This window comes from Taeniopygia guttata, chromosome 33 (assembly GCF_048771995.1).
Source record: "Taeniopygia guttata chromosome 33, bTaeGut7.mat, whole genome shotgun sequence".
NCBI classification, from domain to species: domain Eukaryota; kingdom Metazoa; phylum Chordata; class Aves; order Passeriformes; family Estrildidae; genus Taeniopygia; species Taeniopygia guttata.
Window position 1 is genome coordinate 2,392,861 of NC_133058.1, and position 20,693 is coordinate 2,413,553.

A 20,693-nucleotide genomic window follows, 5' to 3' on the forward strand; every position below is an offset into this window, starting at 1 on the left:
GCAGCGGCAGGAGCGGTACCTGCTGGGCCCGCAGCTGGGCAGCGGCGGCTTCAGCACCGTCTTCTCGGGCATCCGCCTCTCGGACGGCAGCCCGGTGAGTGGCCGCGACGGCCGGGCCTGGGCGGAGGGGCAGCGGCGGGGAGGGGCAGGGCTGGAGCTCAGCCCTCCTCTCCCCATGGCTCGCAGGTGGCCCTCAAACGCGTGGCCCGGGAGAGCGTCCTGCAGTGGGACGAGCTGGTGAGCGAGCGGGGCCAGCGGGACAGAGCGGGGCGTGGCGGGCAGGGAGAATCCCGGGGCGGGCTCAGCGTGCGGAGCCGCAGCCCCGCGGGCCTGGGCACGCCGAACAGCGGTGCCGGGGCCGGGCAGGGGCAGCCCCGAGCATCCCCCGGGCGGGAGGAAGCGCAAGCGCCTGGGAGGCTGCGGCAGGGGGCACTGGGGCATCCCGGGCAGGGCGCAGCGCAGCCCCAGGCCTGCAGCAGCAGCAGCAGCACCTGCCGCAGGGACTCATTTTCTCCTCCTCACAGCCCGACGGCACCCGCGTGCCCTTGGAGGTGGTGCTGATGGAGAAGGTGGGCTCTGGCTGCCAGAACATCATCCAGCTGCTCGACTGGTTTGAGCTGCCGGATAGCTTCATCCTGGTGCTGGAACGTCCAGGGGCATCACGGGATCTCCTGGAGTTCCTGCAGGAGCAGGACCAGGGGTTCCTGTGCGAGGAGCAGGCGCGCTGGCTTTTCTGCCAGGTGCTGGAGGCCGTGCGGCACTGCACCGCCTGCGGCGTCCTGCACCGGGACATCAAGCCGGAGAACCTCCTCGTGGACCCGGAGAGCGGCGACCTGAAGCTCATCGACTTCGGTTGCGGCACCTTCCTCCAGGAGCGGGCCTTCACGGACTTTGCCGGTGAGCCCATGGCCTGGGCCCTGCTCCCGGTGCCAGGCACTGCATGGCCCCGTTCCCTCCCGGGCCGCGGCCTTCAGCCGGCTGCCCTTTGGCACGGGGCGGATGCCGTGCCCCAGGAGGCGGCTGCCGGCCCTGACGAGAGAGGGGGCGGCAAAAGCGACTCCCGGCCCCTGGGCTCAGTGGGCCCACAAGGGCCTGGGCTGCTCTGCTGGCCTTCTTGGCCTTGCGGAATGGTTTCCTGCTTTTGGCCAGCTGGCTGGGGGATGCAGGGTGGCCTCGGGGGGGAAGCTGTGGCCATGGGTGCAGCCCCTGCCTCGGTCAGGAGGCTGGTGCCAGGCTCTGGAAGGCAGCAGCCTGCGCCCGGCCAGCGCCGCCTGTCTCCCCTAGGAACGCGCGTGTACAGCCCACCCGAGTGGACCTGGCTGGGTTGCTACCACGGCCACGCGGCGACCACCTGGTCCCTGGGCGTGCTGCTGTACGTCATGGTCTGCGGCAGCCTCCCCTTCCAGGACGACCAAGCCATCGTGCTGGGGAAGCTCTTCTTCCGGCGGCAGCTCTCTCCAGGTGGGTGTCCGGCCTCAAGCCGGCGGGCTTTGGCAGTGGCGGCGCACGCCCGGCGCGGCCCTCACGCAGCTCCAGGGACGTGGATCTGCCCTCACGGGCCGGCCGCAGGAGGGGCCCGTGCCGACGGGGTCAGCGCGGCACGGGCGGCCGGAGGAGGCGGCCGCGTCCCGCCGTGCCGCTCTCCCGCGCGGGGCTGAGCCGGTCGGGAGCCCGGCACGGCCCAGAGCGCTCGCGGCACGCCTGGGCCCCGCGGGTGACGGGGGCAGCTGGGCAGGAGACTTCTGGCGGTGACCGGCGCTTTCTGGCTTCTCTCCCCAGAGCTCCAGCACCTGATCCGATGGTGTTTGGCCAAGCACCCTGCGGACAGGCCGGAGCTGGAGGAGATCTCGCGCCAGCATTGGGTGTGGGGCCGGCGTTTTTGATGCCTTGCCGGAGCCTCTGCAGCACCCACTTACCGAGTCCCACGCAGGGCTGAGGACCCGAGAAATAAACAACAAACCCATTTTGGTGTTTCAGGGCTGGTCCTTGTCAGCAACTTCAGCTAAAGAGCGATATTGGTGGGGAAAAGGGAAATACAGGAGTCCTTGGGAGGCCTGAAACTGCTAATGGTCGTGGGGGAGAGCCCAACAGACTCCTCCTACATATCCCTATCCCTTACACAGGGGAAGCCAATCCAGGAAAAACCGCGCTGTGGATCCAAGGATAAGAACCAGGATCTGTTTGGAGATCTTACCTCGCGGGAGGCCATGGGGCCACCCCTCGCTGAGGGGTTTAACATTTTACAAAGATGGGCCATCGGTCTTCAAGTGCAGCCCTGTGGTGTTCTTCCACTAGAACTCCTGTGGCATGCTCCTGTTCCACATCCACACAAAATTCAAATTCTTTTTCCCTGTCTGGAAGGGCTAGGGCAGGAGACTCAGTTCATCTGCTTTTTAACACTTTAAAATTCTTTAAAAATCTTTACAATTCTGCCGGGCTCTTACTGGGCAGGGATGGCAGTGTTCTAGGCAGACATACGTTGCCCCAAAAGGCCTGCCTTGAACAGGAGCTCAGCAACAGGCTGTGACCCCTTGCCTTCTCTCCCTTGAAACAGGGTATTGCTTTTTAGACACCACTCGTCCCGGTGGCTTCGAAGTCATTTGGAGAGGTTGCATATCTAATTTTCCACATTTCTGTGGGACTGCTCGCACTTCTGGCTTTACTTCAGCATAGGTCTTCTCTGACATTTGACACAAAGTTACAAGGGCCATAGCTTCCTCATCAGCTTTCACAGTCATAATTGACATTCCCATTTTAGCCATCAAATCCCTTCACAGTAAATTGTAATCATAAGCAGGAAGAAACAGAAATTCATGCGTGTCAAGCCTATCAGGCACATTTACCAACAGTAGCAGTGGAAGTATTTTCCCTGGACTGTGTTGGCAGAAGAGGAGGCAAGGATGTGCAGAGCCATTGGTCCCGAGGTCATGGCTGTGGGGAGGACGAGAGGACAGTAGGGGCATGTGGTGAGGTGGAACCTGGCAGCATCTTGCCCATCCAGGGCACCCTGAGAGCCAGCAGAGCCGAGCCTGCAGTGCCTGGCCCTCTGGGACCAAATGCCTTCCCTCCCTTCCCTCTGCCCCCTCATTGCCTCGCCTCCCTGCCCTGCTGGGCTCTTCTCACTGCCTCCTCCTTGACCTCCTGGCACGGCCACTTCTGGACCCGGGCTGGCCATAACCTCTGGACAGGGCCATGGCCAGCCGGACGCTGGGATTTGGCACCTAGTCAGGGTTGAGAGATCCTTCCAGGCACTGCAGCAACTGGGAGACCACTTGTTGTGGGGCCACTGGAAGGACAGGTGTGGCCACCACGCTGGCACTGGGGATGGGAGGTCACTGGGACCCCGTGTCCTGCCCACAGGCTTTCTCCCAGCTCTCCAGGGGTGTCTGACACTCAGCTCGGCCCTCCGTGGCTCTGCAGCCCACCAGGGCCAGCAGAACCCTGATGCCCAAAGCCATGCCAGGCATGGCTTGGCCTACTTGGAGTGGCCGAATCCTGTGGGAATTCGGCTCTCTGAGCACCCTCTCTGCTTTTAGCTGCTCCCAGTGTCCTTGTCCCACAGACCCTGGCTCTGCCAAGTACCACTGGCTTCTCTGGGTGCCAAAGGATTTCCAACAAGAGAAGGACAGTGCTGTTACAGTGATCTTTCACGTGGTATTGCCTGGGACAACTTGGACCAGAATAATATCTGTGACGCTGTGGCGTTGGATGGGTGTCTTGGTTTAAAAAGACAGGAGTTTGTGAAGGAAGGCAAAAGCCCCATGTGAAATGGAAAAGGTAAACTCCCTCCCTCCGAATTACAACAATTTCAAACATAAAAGGCCCTCAGGCAAAGATATGGAAATGGGAATAACAGTTCTTTACTAGGAGAAAAACTAAATAATAATAATAATAATAATAATGTAATTAGTACAAACAAAACTAGTGGTAGAGTCAGAAACCTGACACCCTGAGGAGTCAGGGTGTTGGTAGTGGTTCAGTTAAATGGTGGCTGTTCTTCCTGGAGTGGCAGATGAAATGCTGCTAAAGCGGTGATCTCTAGAAGGGTGGAGTTTTCTCGGAAGGTCTGGTAGTTCAGCTTGGCATTCCTCTGGGAATCTCACAGAGAAGAAAGCTGCTTCTCTGGGAATCCAGCAGAGGGCTGCCCTGGAGTCCCAAAAAGTGCTGATTTTACGCAGGTAGGAATGCATGGCTCCTCCCTCTGGGTGGAGCATCTCCCAATGGGATGATGCAATTTCACCAGTCATGCAGTGAGTCATTCCATGGCCCATTAACAGAAGATAACTTCCCCGAGGGAGACATTGTTCTTGGAAGAGATAAGAAAACTGCCCAACCTCCAACAGATGGCAAATAGAATACATGCTTATCTTACAAGCCAGGACAATGGGATTCATCCCAATATGTCCCAACAGGAAGCCCCTAAATCCTCTGCCCAAGGTCCTGAAAGACAAGGAGGTCCACGCTGGCTCAGTGTTCTCTGGCCCTTTCTGATCTGACAGGAAGGGATTGGACTCTCCAGGAAACTCCAGCCCTGATAATCTGATCTTGATAGCGGGAAAGGCCATCATTGGCACTACTGGGAAGTGATGGAAGGACAGTGCCAGCACCTGGACAGGGCAGCGTGAGATAACAGAGGGGAATGTAGGAGAACAGATTATGGGACGCAGGGAATGGGGCTGCAGCCGAGCCTCATTCCCAACGAGGTGCAGCTGTATAAGACAGGTGAACAGCACTGAAGGAAAAGAAGCACGGAATGCTGATGTTTATTGACCAACCCAAAAGAGTAAAAGGGCACTCAGATATTACGCATGTGAGGGAAAAGGGTATAAAAGTTTGTAACTGGGGAATAATAAAATGCTGGTGCTTGAAACCTTTCATGGTGTCAGTCATGAGTCCGCAGTCAGGGAAATTCCTGTCTGATTGACTATGCCACTACCATGAGGTCACCCATCTCATGGATGATGGGAAGGCAATGCAGGTTCTATTTCAGGATTTTAAGTGCAGTTTTGATCCTGTCCCTCGCAGAATACATCTGGAGCAGGTGTCCAGGTGTGAGACAAAGAGAGACAGGGTGTGCTGGCTGAAGAATGGGCTGATGTACTGGTTTTCAATGGGATAGGATTCATTTCCTTCCCAGGGAGCAGCAAAGAGCTGGGTTTGGATTCAGGACCGGAATGTGGTAGATAGCACACGGATGGCTTGGATGTTGCTGAGCGGGGCTTGCCCTCCTCAAGGACTTTGCAGTGTCACATTGGACAATCCATGTCCTTTTTCAACAGTCCTTTGTGTGATGAGGGCTCCCAGGTAAGAATTTGAAAAGAAAGTTCTAAAAAACCCCAAACCACAGAAGCTTGCATGGCTTCAAGATCTCAAGTACCAAAAAGAAAAGAACCGCTGACTCTGCCTTGGTCCTCTTGAAAATTTGTTCCTTGTTGGTTTTTTGTATGTGTGGAGGGGGAAATTATTGCTTGTGTCTAAATCAGTCCCATCCTTATCCCCTGAAACTGGAACAGGTTCCTGCCATCATGGAGCCTCACGTGGGTGCCGTGGTTTTGCTCCTGCAGTCGGGGCCTTTTCTTTTTGGGGTCTCTATTCCCCAGCCAGCACATTTGTTACCTGAACAGTGCTTCAGCAGGAGAGAAACTCGCATGTCAGGAGCTCTCAGGTTTGGGAGTATCCCCCCTGAGTATTTCAGGTATCAAACCTTGGAGAAAAAGAGAAAATTTTCTTGCTACCTGAATACTTCTTGTAAGAGCAGCACCTGTAGTATGAAGTGTTGAAGGGCGAGTGTCTTTCCTTCTCTGGAGTTCCTGAGAACAGGTGGTGTTCATTTTACCTGGAATTTGATCAGATACCAGCCAAATTGCTCATTTTAAGTTAGATAATTAGGTCTTGGATGTAAAAGAACAAGTTGCATTTTCTGTTTCAGAGTCGTATTCTGGAAATATTACAAAGTGCTTTCCGTGTCACCAGAGCTGCCTATGAGCTGACAGAGGATCCCAGCCTCCTCACGTGGGTCCTGCACAGCTTAGAGAAAAGGCAATCAGCAAAGTACAGGAGAAATGGGAACAATTTTCCTGCCCACAGTAGAAGAATTCTGTGGCTGAGGATGAAAGCAAGGGTGACAGACATGGAGACAGGGGTGCCAAGGGCTGCCCTGGCAGAACTTGCTGAACTCTGAGGCCTCCCTTGTGTTTTTGAAAACAGAATCAAGACGCTTTCAGGTTGTGGTAGGTGGGATGATGGTGGGGGGCTTTGTGATTTGGAAATCACTGCCTTGAAAAAGCAAAATGACACCTTGTGCTGGTGTCTTTACCTTTTAAATTTCAAGCACCCCCAGTTCCCATCCTCTCGCAGGACCACCTGCACAGGAAGTTGCACAGTAATGGATTTGAGCTGTCTAGAACATTATTTCTCCTCCCCTTGCCTCTCCCTCACAAAAAATCTCTTCTGCTAACATAGAGTGCCCTGACAAGTTCAGGCAAGTGCACCAAAAGTGCACTAGAATATGGTCCCCCTTAGGAGATGGACCAGCTGCTGATGAGGATCTGCCTTTCAAATGTGGTTTTCTTTTTTTTTTATTTGTCTTTTCTTTTCTTTTCTTTTTTCTTTTCTTTTTTCTTTTCTTTTCTTTTTTGTTTTTCATTTTGTTTTGTATTGTAAATGCAGGCAAAACCCAATGGGAAGAAATGACAATGTCTGACTCAATTCAAAAGGCTGAATGATTTCTTTATTGTAATTATGCTAAAATGGATTAGTATACTATATAAAAGGAAGATCCTAAAAGTGCATACTACTTTCTCTGACTCTTACTCTCCCACAACTTGAGACCCTCTCTCGAGAGTCCAGACACAGGTGGGTTGGATTGGCCATCAGGCTCAAACAATCCTCACCAGAATCTGATCAAGCACTCACTCCAGGTAAACAATTCTCCAAACACATTCCACATAGGAAAAACAAGGAGCAGAAATAGAAATTGTTTTCTCTTTTATTTCTCTCTGTGTACCTTTATGAAAAATCTTGAGAGGGAGAGAAATGCGCTTACCACAGTTTTGTTTGTCAGGTTTCTGGAGAACAAGGTGATAAATAAAATTATTTCCTTACTCCATACTCTATGGCTAACAAATTTAGAAGATGAGAGAAAACAAGAATCAGTCCCAGGAGAATAGGAAACTTCTTCCTATTCAGCTTGTAAATGAACTTCTGTGTGTTTTGGTCGCATTAATCAAACATATTTGGTAAGTTCTTTGTTTTGTTTTTTGTTTTAGTTGGTTTGCATTTCATCCTCTGTCCAGTTTGAACTTTATTAAGGTCAGGAGGCTTTCTTTATCTCTGCTAGATGGGTTTTTTCACCTCCAGTTTGTGTGTTGAGTAGTGAATTTGGATGGGATTTCTTTGACAGGAGGATTTAGGTGTTTGAATACACGGGGAATAAAGTAAAATGTGATGCCCAGTTGCTGTCAAATCCTTCGTCCCTAATTCCTGGCCATTCTGACAGCAGGGATTAAGAGCTGTAGTGATGGTTTGCATGGCACTCGTGTTTTCCTTTGCCAGGACTAATGTAGATCTGGCCAAGCTGAGTGGGTTGTTCAGCACCCTCAGCTCTGTGCTGCAATACTGTGCTGTTGTTGTGGAGGCTTTTAGGGAGATGAGGCATTACACAGTTAATGAGAGCGTCCTCTCCAGCAGGGAGCTGCTGCTGCTGCACACGTGGAGCCTTGTCAGCAAAGAGCTGCAGCTGCAGGAGGACCTGCGGGCCCTGGCTCAGAAGGACTGAAACAAAGAATTGCTCAGTAAGTGCTGAAATACTTCCAGCAAGGTGTATTTTGTTGTAGCTGTTTCAGGCCAGCAGTTCAAATGAGGCAAACTTCTCTGGAAGTAGGACTAACACCTTCTGTCTGGCTGATATACCTTGAGGGAGGAGGAAAGGAAAGGGAAAGACATTTTTTGGATCTTCCTTGTGGTGATTTTGAACCTTTGAACACAATTTGGAAGCTTTGGGGAAACACAGTTTATGAAGGGAAAGACCTTTAAAATGAAACTCAGTGGCAAATCTTGAGTCAGGCTTTGAAAAGGGGTATTTTTAATGAAATCTTAAGAGAAGAAGCAGTGCCTGGAGGCTTTGTGCTCAAAGCTGTGAATGGGGATCTGAAAGAGATGTGTAAGTAAAAACAATAAATAAGTAAAGCAAGTGAAAGTTAACAGTTGGTGTCTCTTGTTGTCACCAGTTTTGAAGAAAGGAAAACAAGCCAGGACTTGTGTGACTTCTCTTGTTCTCTTTGTGAACAACAAGTGCAAGGAACTTGGGAGTGGGAGTTCTTAAAGCAGCACTGGTTTCCTGCAGCAGCAGCTGCTTTTGGTGCACATTAAAGCTTCTGTAGGTTTGTTTAAATGTTCTGTATCAGTTAAGAAAGTGTCATGTATTTAGGGATTCTGTAAAAGCTTTAGCTTTTTTACAGTTTCTTCACCCTTTAAAACTCCTCAGAAAGATGTGAAGAGGGTTTGTGGAGTGATGCCTGTAACTCAGTGCATGTGTGGGTTGTGTTGCTCCAGGCTTCAGGAGCTTCTCTCGTGCCCAGGCTGGGTGGTCCAGTTTGGAACAGGGTTCCAGCCTGGAGTCCCTGGAGCTCCCGGGGCCCCCTTGAACAGCACAGGCTCCATGAGGCTGCTAAACGAGGCTGGTACTTGCCCTTGTAACAACTGAATCAGCACAGGAGAACACCTTGCTTCACAATTTTGTTCTAGGAAAATCCTTTGGAGTATCTGATGTTTGTTTTGATGGTGGTTATCTTCTTACAGAAAATATTAAAGAACAAACCTCAAGCCTCATCTCGTGTGTATCGTCACACTCAGAAAAAGAACGGGGTGGAAGAAGATGGCCCTGCTGCAGACGTGGAAGTGCCTGAGCTGGAGAAATGCAGAGAACATCTGAATTCCATCCTTGCCCACTGGGACCCTGTTTTCCCAGCACCACCCTCCACACACGGAGGGGAGACCCTCAGAGCCGGTGAAGGTGGGGGTGAGGCAGTGGCTGTCACCTCTGCATCTGTTCACATTGTCACTGCGTGGCGTGAGGTCCCTGGCTGGGCAGAGCCCCTCGGGGAGCAGGACGTGTCCCCAGCACCGAGGTGGCTGCGGAACCGCGTCCTGCCACACCCGGCGGCCGCGCGGGAGATGTTCAGGGATGAGACACTGAGGAACAGCCTCTTCAAGCTTTGCACCCGCCCTGCCAGGCCAGCAGCACCTCGGCTGGGCTCTCCAGGCAGCTCGGTGGGCTCAGTTCCATCGTGCTGCAGCTAATGGAGGAGCAGGGCCTGTTCAGCACCTTCCACGAGCTTCTGAAATCTCTGTGCCTATCAGCAGCGGTGGAAGAGGATGCGGACAAGACAGGTGACTTGTCTTGTTCTTATCACTTATGTTACAAGGCAGTGGTGGGAGACACTAGGAAATTCCATGGCTTTTTAAATCCATTCAATCAGTTCTCCCGTATCCACCCAGGCTCGTGGCTTCCCAAAGCAGAAGCTGTGTCTTTGGTGGGACGGGGGCAGGAGTGGGCAGCACAGAGCGTGGCCACACTGTGAGGTTTTCTGACACTTCAACACTCCCACTCCCTCTAAGAAACTTCCCTTTCAGGGACTAAAATGGAATAAAAGATGTGAAAGAAATATAATTCCAAGAGGGAAAATAGTCTGCAAAAACACCCAGCTCCACGTGGGCCTGGATGCTGATCCCTATTGCTGGTCAGTGAGAGTATCTGACAGGTCAGATTTCCTACTGCTTTATTTAACAGGAAACTGGTTTGTTCCTTCTTGTGAGTAGGATCGTTGGCTTTGCATGGGCAAAGCCACTCCAGATTTTCCAGCTAGGAAAAGAGTTAGGGAACTCTTTTAAAACATAGTCCAGGAGGTACCAAGCAGCTTAGCTTGGTAATCCTGTGGGGAAATAGAAGAATATCTGTTCTGATTTTTGTCTTCTCTTTTTCCCACAGCTGTTTCTGTATTCCTGACTTCCATTTACATTGGAGACATGTGGCTTGGAGCACAGGAGCCAGATATGTTACTTACTCATGTCAGATTGATCTGCACTAGTGCAGATTATGAGTTACAGGGTGACTCAGACACTCGGAAACAAGGGGAAGAAACTGTTATGTCTCTTTGCAAAACAATTTGGCTCCATCAGGGCATTAATTCAGGGAACTAACACTTCACCTTTAATGTTCTTCTCTGCTCTGTCCTCATCACCGTGAGAGCCTCCTGAGCTGTTTTCATATAGACCTACCTAGTTTTGTCAGAAAAAAATAGTATTTTATTACTGGGTGCAAACTCGGGGGAAGATTTTATTCAACATTTCACATTGGGGCATTAAAGCTCCAATGTCCCTTTTCTTGAACAGTTTGAGAGACAATATTACTTTACTGTAAGTTTTATTACAGGCATTTTTATCTTTTTGAAGAACAAAAAAGATTGTTTGTGCATGTGTCTCAGCAGCGGGCCCAGCACAGCCCGGCAGGTTTGGAATTTTCTTTGCTATGCTGCAGGTGTATTCAAGACAGCATTCCTCTTTGTTTGACAGAAGGAAGACAAAAAAATAATTCTTAGCAAAAAAGGATGTTTTCTTTCCTGTCTATCAAGCAGCCAAATACCACCAGCTAGCTATCCATATTTTAAATCAGCTGGAGAACTTGCATCCCGGGGACCTGGGGACTGTCTGAAGAGAGCTCTGGCCAGCTCTGTTAGCTGTTAAGCACCCCTGGAACAGCAGAGAAGAGGCTGGAAGAGTTCCAGTGCCCCAGTACCCAGAGACCCATCTGGTCAGGGCAGGTCACTCTTAGGCAGTGCTGCGACTGACCTGGGCCCAGGCAAAATCACAGAACTGGAGCTGAGCTAAGACACAACTGAAAAAGTCTTTCAAAGGACAGGGAAGCTAATTCCAGACTCTGTGGGTTTGGACAAAGACAAGTGCAGTGACAATGTCTGATATAATTTTCTGAGGGAGGTGTGATTGGAAGGATGAAGGCAGCTGCACATCTGTACTTTACTGTGAGGGTGCTCGTGCCCCACATCCAAATACTGAATGGAGCTCCTCATGGTAAGAGATCTGTCTGGAGCCAGCAGGGAGCCCCGGGGCCCTGGACTGAGCCTGTCCCAGAGCAAGAAACAGGGATGAGATATGCAGATCTTCCAACTCTCTGGGCATCCAGCTTGGGTTTCTCTCCAACTTTACACTGTCTGGTATGAAGGTGATAGCCAGAAGAATTGTGTTGTGCATGGCTATCAGCATCCTGTGCCAGCCTTGGCCAGGAACCATCTCTGGCCACAAACCCTTATTTTTCTGTGTCATTTTGGATGTTAATACACATCATTGAAGCAAATGTTAATGCTCTGCATCCCAGCAGTGTGATCATCAGCTGCCTTGGCAGGCAGATGGGTTTGAAATCAGTGGTCCTGTGCTCCAGACCTTTTGTCTTATTTCTGTGGGATCGTGCAGTGCTGACAAGAGGGACTGGGACATGGATAGCTCAGGGCAGGGCTTGTACAGGCATCAGCCTTCCCCGCTCTCCCAGAGGCACCCATCAAAGCTGGCACCAAATCGCTCTGTATTGCAGAGACGTGTGGGCTGCAGTCGGACCGTGGATTCCATCCAGGACCTCTCCGTGTCTCAGGATTCCACTGTGGCCTAAGTAGAGAGAGCTGTTGCGTGGCCTTTGGAAGGCACTGTGGCAGTGCCGGGTTTGTGTGCAGGTGTGCAGGTAAGAACAAGGGACTCTGCTGGAGGGCGGAGGGCCCTTGCCAGGAGAGTTAACCCTTGGAGTTACGCAGTGGGGGAAGAGATGGGTGTCATGCACGGCCAAAATTGCATCAACGCTGCATCAAAAGAGGTGGGGGAATGGGGGGGATTCTGCCTCTCTCCCCCACCCGGGTGAGACCCCACCTGCAGAGCTGCCCCAGCCCTGGGCTCCAGCACAAGAAGTATGTGGAGCTGTTGGAACAAGCGCGGAGGAGGCCATGGAGGTGCTCTGAAGGGCAGAGCCCCTCTGCTCTGGAGCCAGGCTGGGAGAGCTGGGGGTGCTCACCTGGAGACGAGAGGGATCCAGGGAGAGCTCGGAGCCCCCTCCAGGGCCTGAAGGGGCTCCAGGAGAGCTGGAGAGGCACTGGGGACAAGGCCTGGAGGGACAGGACACGGGGAATGGCTCCCACTGCCAGAGGGCAGGGATGGATGGGGTCTAGGGAAGGAATTCCTGGCTGGGAGAGTGGACAGGTCCTGGCACAGGGTGCCCAGAGAAGCTGCCTCCTCTCACCAGGACGTGGGTGAGCTGGGAGAGCACAGGGGGTCCTGCATGTCCCTGGGCTTGACAGAGATGGATGAGCAGAGAAACAGTGAAGGTAAAAGTTCTCCAGCCTTGACCGGGGACGTGAGTGTGCGTTTGTTGGGTGAGTGTATCGGGATTACCGTAAGAAAAGAGACGTGATGTTTCCACAGAGATACTGGATGATTGTCATGCCAAGGACAGTGCGTGGGGGACACAGCAGAGAGGATGACAGGGCAGGGGGTGCAAGTTTACACCAGTGGCTCCTTTCAAGCACTTCACTGGGTTTCAGTGCTGGAACTGGGAGAAGTGGAATTGAAGTGGGGCTTAATAAACAAACAGAACTCAAGCAAAAAAGACAAGTTTTGTGTGTGACTGGCTTTAATAGTTTCATCAGTCCTAAAATTGTTTTCTTACAGTATGTTTCAAACCTAGAAAATTATAACATAGGAGGGTTTCAAAGCCTAAACAAATCTCATTGGATGCTGTTTTTCATTAATGATTTCTGGGCAATCCAGAAAACATTTCTAGACTTGCCTTGTTCACAATGGCTCCTTTGATGGCCAGAATTGAATACATGAGGGATAAATATGTTTATTTTTAAGCCGAGTATTTTGCTCAGTAACATGATGATAAAGTGGAAAAAGCTTTAAAAATGAATACTTCATTTACGTCTTGCAAGAAGTATGAGATTTTCAAGTACACAGACTTCTCCTGCCATTTTTTAGGAACAGTAAATTTTTAGCAATATGCCTCTGTTACCCTGCAATTTCACATTCATTTCCATGTCTGTTGTGTTGTTAGTCCGCCTCCTGCTTTGTGGAGTCTGTGGGCACAGCAGAGTAATTCTGTCACGTGCATTCTGCATGACAGAAATAAATCACAGCAAGGTGGTTTATCATCTCTAGTAAAGGTGTGCTGTTTGATCCATTCTGTTTCTCCTTTCAGAGAGAGGAAAGGACTCCAAGTGCCAATTTGTTGAAGGTCTTGGGAGCCTCCTAACAGGGTATGGCAGCAGGGATGAGGGAGGGGCTGGAAAAAGCCTCCAGAGAGTGTTCTGGTGACTGGACCTGTGCAGATGTTGGAACGTGGCTCCTTTTACACAACCACAGTGCAGGAAGCCTGAGTGGTTACTGCCTAATCCTGCAGGATCTTTGAGGAGAGGCCCTCAGGAAGGGAATTCCAGCCTTGAAAGCAGTTTATGCCAAGAGAAATAGCAAGGGGAGTTTGTTGCCAAGTGCCTGTGCCCCTCCCAGCACATCAGTGCAATGGAAGAGAATGTGCCCTTGCCCTTTTCAGCTGCAGTGCCCCTGCAGCCACCATGGCAGAGGGCAAGCTGCTGCCCGCTTTGCCAGGAGCACATGGTTTATTTCAGGAACAAGAGGGCTGCAGTGCCAAAGTGTGTCCACAGCCGGTTCAGTGGGAGCGTGAGGTGCTGGGGGAGCAAAGGGAGCTGCTCGTTCATGGAGGCTTCAGTGCTGTGCCAATTCTATTGCCCGAGCCTTGGGCTCACTGAGGGAGGGGACGGATCCGCTCCCGCCCCCACACCACCTTTGGCCACTGGTTCCAAAACGCTCCTTCCTGGGGTCACTGTGGTGCTGGGGGTGGCCTTGGGAAGTTTGGGTGCTCTGCCCTGCACTCACAGCCGGTGGCTCACTTCAGATGAGGTGGAAAAAGAAGGGTCACTGACTCCAGAGACAAATACTGACCAAGATAAAATAAATCTTCCCTCTGCAAGTATAGAAAACACTGTGTTCTTTGAAACAGGTCCAGTATGTTTGATTGAGTGCTTCTTTGTGAAAAAGTTCGGTATGTGTTGGCATCAAAGCCACAAAGAGATTAAGAGAATGAGCCCAGCTCCTTTTAAACCCAAAACTAGAGCTGGCCCAGCTGTACCCTTATCAGAAACAGGAGTTTAGGCTGGGCTACTGAAAAATATCAGTGGGGAGGGGTAGCTTATTTTATTCTTCCTTTGCGCAAGGACATTTTGAAAAGCCCAGTGTTTTGAAGTGTTCCACACCATTGGGACAGAAATTAAGAGTCTGGATTTATAGAATTCCATGTCAGAGTCATTCTGGCTTTATCTTTTAAAAACAGTTATAACAGATTTCATGGAATTCACTGAAGCCAAATATATTGGCTCCAGGGCTCAGGTGGAGATTGAACCAAAATTTCCTGGGTTTAAATTCTGCAATTAGTTGGTTTTTGTTTGCTTGTTTGCTTTTGTTTCGTTTTTTTTTTTTGTTCATTTGGTGTTGTGTTTTTTTTTGTTGTTGGTGGTGGGTTTTTTTGTGGGTTTTTTTTTTTTTTTCTTTAACTGGAATCCTGTATTTTCATATTTTACCAATCTATAAAAAGCTTTCCTATTGCTAAATTTTACCATCACATTTTGTGCATATGTGTGTGCATGCTTATAAATAGCCTATTACATCATGGGCCAATTAAGATTTTCATTATTTTTGTACACAACTGAGAGAGATGCACAACATTATAAATAGAAAGCAAGACCGTGGCTTTTTCTCTGGGTTTAGATTCATTTTTATGAGAAAAATTCAGTCTCAAAAAGTTTCAGGGACCGGCCACATAACAGAGGAAAAGAAGTGCAGAGAATTAGGTCTGTGTTTCACATTAAAAAAATTTAAAAATCTCCTAGCAGACAAAACTGAATGAGGGAACTGCAATCCCACTGCAGGGCTATGGAACTGTACAATTCCCTGGGGCTGCCCCGGCAATGGCCCTGAGCACATGGAGCTGATAATCCCAGCGCAGCTTCTCAGGGAATAAGAATGTAAATGTTATGCAAAGACAGACAAAGTCTATTCATTGCTTGACTGGTACCTTTACTCCAAACAATGAAAAATCCCAACCAGCTGTTGGGAATTGTTTCCCTTGGTGTTTTCATTAGAACTTGTAATCCAGTGTTCTCCCACTAGTATTTGGAGAAGGAAGAATAATAGTACCAAGAGGATGCACTCTCTACTCCTCCTAGGCTGCTGACATGGAAAAATGTCTATTTTCATCTTCTTAGAGTATAAAAATGCCTGAAAGGTGGCAGACTTCTCCACTTCTTTCAGGGGTGGGAGGAGGGGAGTCAGAACAAGTGGGACTAAAAAGTCACTATGAGATCAGTTTACCCTGCTTTTTAATGGAAATAAGGCTGATGAGGTCACTCTTAGGCACATATGGGGTAATTTCCTCCATAAAACTGACAACAAATTTCAATTAAATTTAACAGAGGGCAAGCATCTTGCCTCAGAAGCACAGTCTCTACAAATTTCAAGAAAACAGGCAGCTGAAGAAAAATACCCCATCAATTGCCGGGGAGGTAAGTGCCACAACACAAATGCCACCTCTGTTATGCACCAGGTGATCCAAACGGTAGAAAAATGTTATTAAGGAGAAAACAGGGAGAAAGTTTATTCCTGATTTTTGGGTTTTGCTACACCAGCCACATGCCAGAGACTTACATCTAGCTTAGCTAAGCAGTTTGGGGTTTCCCCAGCGGAATTTGGGGGTAATCATCTGTCCTAACTTTAAAATTAAGAGAATCAGAGGAGCCGCTCATAATTTGCCTGGTCCCAGCAGCACCAAATGTTGCTCTACAACATTAGAGTGCAGGGTTTTCTGTAGGGAAGGATGTGGATAATCACACCACTTTCTTTAAGGTGTGGTGCTCTAAGTTCAGAGGCAATAAACCCTCAGCTGATCTGAATGCACAGCAAAACTTTTCTAGAGGTGGTTCAGAGTAACTTTCTGCTCCTTTTTCCTACTGCTGTCCAAGCAAGCAAAGGACAAGCAACTCCTAACACAGAATTCAACCTTTACCATCAGAAAGGCGGTTTCTCGCATTGTTAGTGAGAGAGACATGAAGATATTCTGAAAGGCCATTACATTTTCCTGGAATATGTAATAATTTCACTGTGATAACCTTGGGAAAAACAACTTTAGTCTCTGAATCCACATCCGAACAGTTGCAGCCATCTTCAGTAAACTAAAGAGCAATGAGTAAAGCCTGTAACTTTGTTAATGAACTGAAGATACAACCACAGGCAGACGCTTGACAGAGATCAAGGGAAAGCACTGCCTGCAGCCCAAGTGACTCCAACACACCCTGCCTGCTCTCCCTTGGTCTTTGTCAGTCCACCCATCACCCTCGGTTAATCCCCTGGGGCGCGCTTGTCATTTTATCTTAGCGAAACCTGACCAGTGCAGTTACATTAGAAAAACCAAAATCATTTGCCACTACAAGTAGCCATAACAAGACGCTGCTGTTTAACTGTGCAAAGCCAGGTGTGAAATGGAACGAGCTATGGCAAGGTGAGATGGGTGAATGCTACTTCATATCCTTTGGAAATAAACTGCAAAGCCCAGCAGAATCAGTTTCCACAGCAGCAAAGCATTTGCAGAATAATGGACACTATTACTTTATTAGTTCAGCAGCACTAAATCAAAGGAGGAAAGGCCAAAGAATATATTTGCAGCTTATTGTTCCTGGCTACTGGAAAGACAAAAGTCGGAATGTTTACCAGTTGCAATGTCAGCCTTGTCCCAAGATGAAAACCCAGTATTTTAATGAAAACCTCTGCTCTTTCAGTGAACTTTGGTGACAGCAGCACACAGGTAACTAACACCCCACACTGCAGATTCACAAGTCATCAAATTTCCCCTTAGCAAATGACTCAAAAAAATCTGTCCTTGTAAACAAGAATTAGTGTCAGCAGTCTTACAGCTTCAAATGTGGTAAGATAAAGCCCAGAGTGTTTGTTAGTAATTATCCAGCCTGAAGGATAACACCCATTCACACAAACCAGGCACTGGCATGGACTCCATTGCAAGGAAACAAAACCAGGTCAGGGAGACAAGGTACGCAACATTTTCCCTGCGCAAGATTAGCACCTACCACTCCACAATACTTACATTTATTAACCTTCAGCTTGCTTCCATCTACTGGAATTGGATCTATGTAATCCCAGTAATATTCATACCACCAGAAATACTCCAAGGAGTTTGTTCTGTTAGCCATGTCAGTGGTGCCTTTTAAGCCAGCTCAGAACTCCGACCCACTACTTTGCTTCACAGCACTGCAGCGCCCTCAGAAAGAGAATTGCACAACTGGTGCCTGTGCCAGTCACTCTGGGGTCCCGCAGCTCAAGGGCTGCCTGGGGACTGAAAACACCTCATGGCAATGGGTGTTAATGTATGGCAGAGATGTAGGAGGAGCCCTGAAAACGCAATCCTCGCTTCTTGCCGGTCACTCATGTTATTCCTCAGGATGTTTTAAACTGAGATGAGTGCCCTGTAACCTAGGGACAGGGTGGACAAGTGCCAGCTGGATCACAAACCCTTCTCTCCAAGCAGTGCACTGTTCCTGGCAGCTCCCGAGCACAGCCGGGCTGGAAAACATTCCTGATGGCATCTGGATGGAAAGGGCTGGGGTCTGGAGGGGCCACGCCAGGAGCGGCTGGTGGCACTTGGCCTCTTCAGCCTGGAGGAGACGGAGGTCAGAGCTCACCATGGTCTCTGCTGCCCGTGAGCGGGGACAGGACCCAGAGAAGAGCTGGAGCTGGGTCTGGAGGGGTTTAGGGTGGCGATCGGGAAAGGCTCTTCCCCAGAGGGTGCTGGCACTGCCCAGGCTCCCCAGGGCACGGGCACGGCCCCGAGGCTGCCAGAGCGACAGGAGCCTTTGGAGAGCGCTGCCAGGGATGCCCAGGGTGGGACTGTTGGTGTCTGGGCAGGGCAGGGGTGGCACTGGATGGTCCCTGGGGGTCTCTTGTGTAAGAAACTACAGATTGAGATATTGTTTATTAAGATATATGTAAAGGTTAGACAACTGTGAGAAAAATACAGACTGAGGTATTGTCTATTGAGATAAGGTTAGGCAACGGAGGTATGCAAACAGCAAAGGGACACAGCTGATGCAAGATAAGATAACAACCACTTACACTGGAGACTGCCTATGCAAGATAAGATCACAACAACCATTCACACCAGAGACTGCTTATACAAACACAAGATAAGGGCAGGAATTAGCTTGCAAATTCCAGGGAGACAAAAGAAGAAATTGGAATAAAAGGAGAAAGTTTGAGCGAATCAAGGTAGCAGTCAGTGGAGCTTCGGTTTTTGAAGTTCTCTGTCTGCTGCCCAGCACTGTTACCCTTGTTCATATCCTACTTGCTGTAAATTAATAAAATTCTTAATTGGATAATGTTCCGTTGTGGCGCAAATTTATAACACTTGCAGCTAAGGGGCGTCTCTGACTTAGGAGTGACCTGATAAATGCCTCATATGAAACCGATGTACCGCAGTAACAACACCCTTTGTCTTGGTTCCGTGCTCTTACGAGCTCTAAACGCCGCAGGGGCGGCGCGGGCCGGTCCCAGGAGCGGTTCCGGGGCAGCCCCGGCGGGCGGGGCGGGGGCGGTTCCGGGCCGGTGTCCGCCGGCACCGCCGCTCCCTCGGGGCCGCTCGGAGCCGGTGTCCGCCGGCACCGCCGCTCCCTCGGCGGGCGGGCAGGGCCCGATGGCGCTGCAGCCGGAGCCGGAGCACTCGCTGTGGCTGTCGCTGTCGCTGCCGCTGTCGCTGTCGCTGTCGCTGCCGCTGCCGCTGTCGCTGCCGCTGTCGCTGCCGCTGTCGCTGCCGCTGCCGCTGTCGCTGCCGCTGCCGCTGTCGCTGCCGCTGTCGCTGTCGCTGCCGCTGCCGGAGCTGGGCTCGGCCGGGCCGAGCGGCAGCAGTGGGAGCGGCAGGCGGACGCGGCCCCGTGCCCGCGGTGTCGGTGTGCGCCGGGGCGGCACCTCCAGCCGGGGGTCCGAGGACGAGGGGAGCGGCCGCATCCCGCTGCTCGGTGAGTGCCGGCCCCGCCGCCCCGGCGCGGCCCCACCGGCCCCGCCGCCATCCCTCCTTCCCTCCTCCTCCTCCCTCCCGCCGCGGGCCCGGGCCGGGAGCGCTCCGAGCCGCCCGGCGGGTGCGGCTGGGGAGGGCCGGTCCTGGCCGGGCACAGCGCCGGGCACAGAGCCGGGGCTTCGCGGGGAAGGCGCTGAGGACAAGCCCGGCCGAGGGCTCGGAGTGCTCGTGTGCCCCCGGAGCCCCTGGAACTCTGGTGTGGGGTGCTCTGTACAAGCGCTTGTGGCCTGAGGCAGAGGGATTCCTCACAGGGACACGGAGCCATTGGAATGGGAATGGCCTCAGGATGAAGGAAGGCAGGGTTAGATGAGTATCAGAGGAAGTTTTTTCCGGTGAGGGTGGGCAGGCCCCTGTGGCTGCCCCTGGATCCCTGGCAGTGTCCCAGGCCAGGCTGGACCCTTGGGCTTGGAGCAGCCTGGGACACTGGGAGGTGTCCCTGCCCACGGCAGGGGGTGGAATGGGATGAGCTTTAATGTCCCGACCACAACTTAGTGATTCTGATGGTCTTCCTGAGGTCAGTCAGCCTGAGGAGCTGTTGCAAATTCCGGCTGAACGATGAAAGCTCATCATTTACACTGTGTAAAGCAAGAATGAATGATTAAAAAAATTCTAACGTGTGAAAGACAATAGCATAGTTTTTGTTCATCAGGAAAAGTCCCAGGGATTGTGTAAGTCACAGGAAACAGTGGGGCAGGAGGGCCACCAGACAGCAGAAAAAAGACCCCTAGCAACACGCCGCGCAGATGCAGAGCACGTCGAGAATATCACAAAGTCCGGAACTGAAGGGGTATAAGAACTGAAAGACCGGGAGGTGCGGGGCGAGCCGTTGGGGGGAGCTGCATTTGCCCGTACTGCTTGCTTGCTAAATTAATAAAATTCTCTTTATAATGTGACACAAATTGGTCCCGTGTCATAATTTATAACAGAGTGATGGCTTTTCTCTTCCTAGGTAACACTCTAGGCTGGAGGGGGCCCTGTCTCACCAGTGGGCAGGGTCAGCACCAAAGACACAGACACCAACTGAAGGAATTGTGTCATTTATATCATGCCCAGCTGCAAAGAATTACAAAAGGATAAGCTCAGCAAAGCACATCATCATTAGCAAAGCATTACAAAAGAAGCTCAGCAATGCATCCAGTCATTGCTACCAGAGATTGCCTGGAGTGATTAAGGAAAGATCCATCACCAGTTAGCCTCAGGCTTTACCATCATCCACAGCCACACATCAGCTGGGGGAAGCCAAGGACTGGAGAGACACTCCCAGACACTGGGAATTCTTGCAGGTGCCTCCACCTCTGCAAGCAATGAGGCTCCAGCCCCAAAGCTGTGAGAGGACCCAGCTTTTACACTGTTAAACAAACAAGCTGGCATCACTGCCACTGCGAGAACATCTGCTTTCATTCTCCTGACTGCTTTCTCCCAAAGCCTGGCCAGGGCTGAAGGAGGAACCAAGGGAGTTGACTTTGATCCTTCACCCCCAAACAAG

At 50.9% G+C, this 20,693-nt stretch overlaps 1 protein-coding gene and 1 pseudogene across 1 annotated transcript in view; one reads left to right on the forward strand and one right to left on the reverse strand.

Annotated features, from left to right (window-relative positions):
• The window catches only part of LOC105760508 (uncharacterized), a 483,916-nt gene that overhangs the window by 433,659 nt on the left and 29,564 nt on the right, over positions 1-20,693 (reverse strand). The gene's annotated exons all lie outside the window — the stretch shown is intronic.
• On the forward strand, positions 492-1,033 carry LOC140681227 (serine/threonine-protein kinase pim-1 pseudogene; annotated as a pseudogene).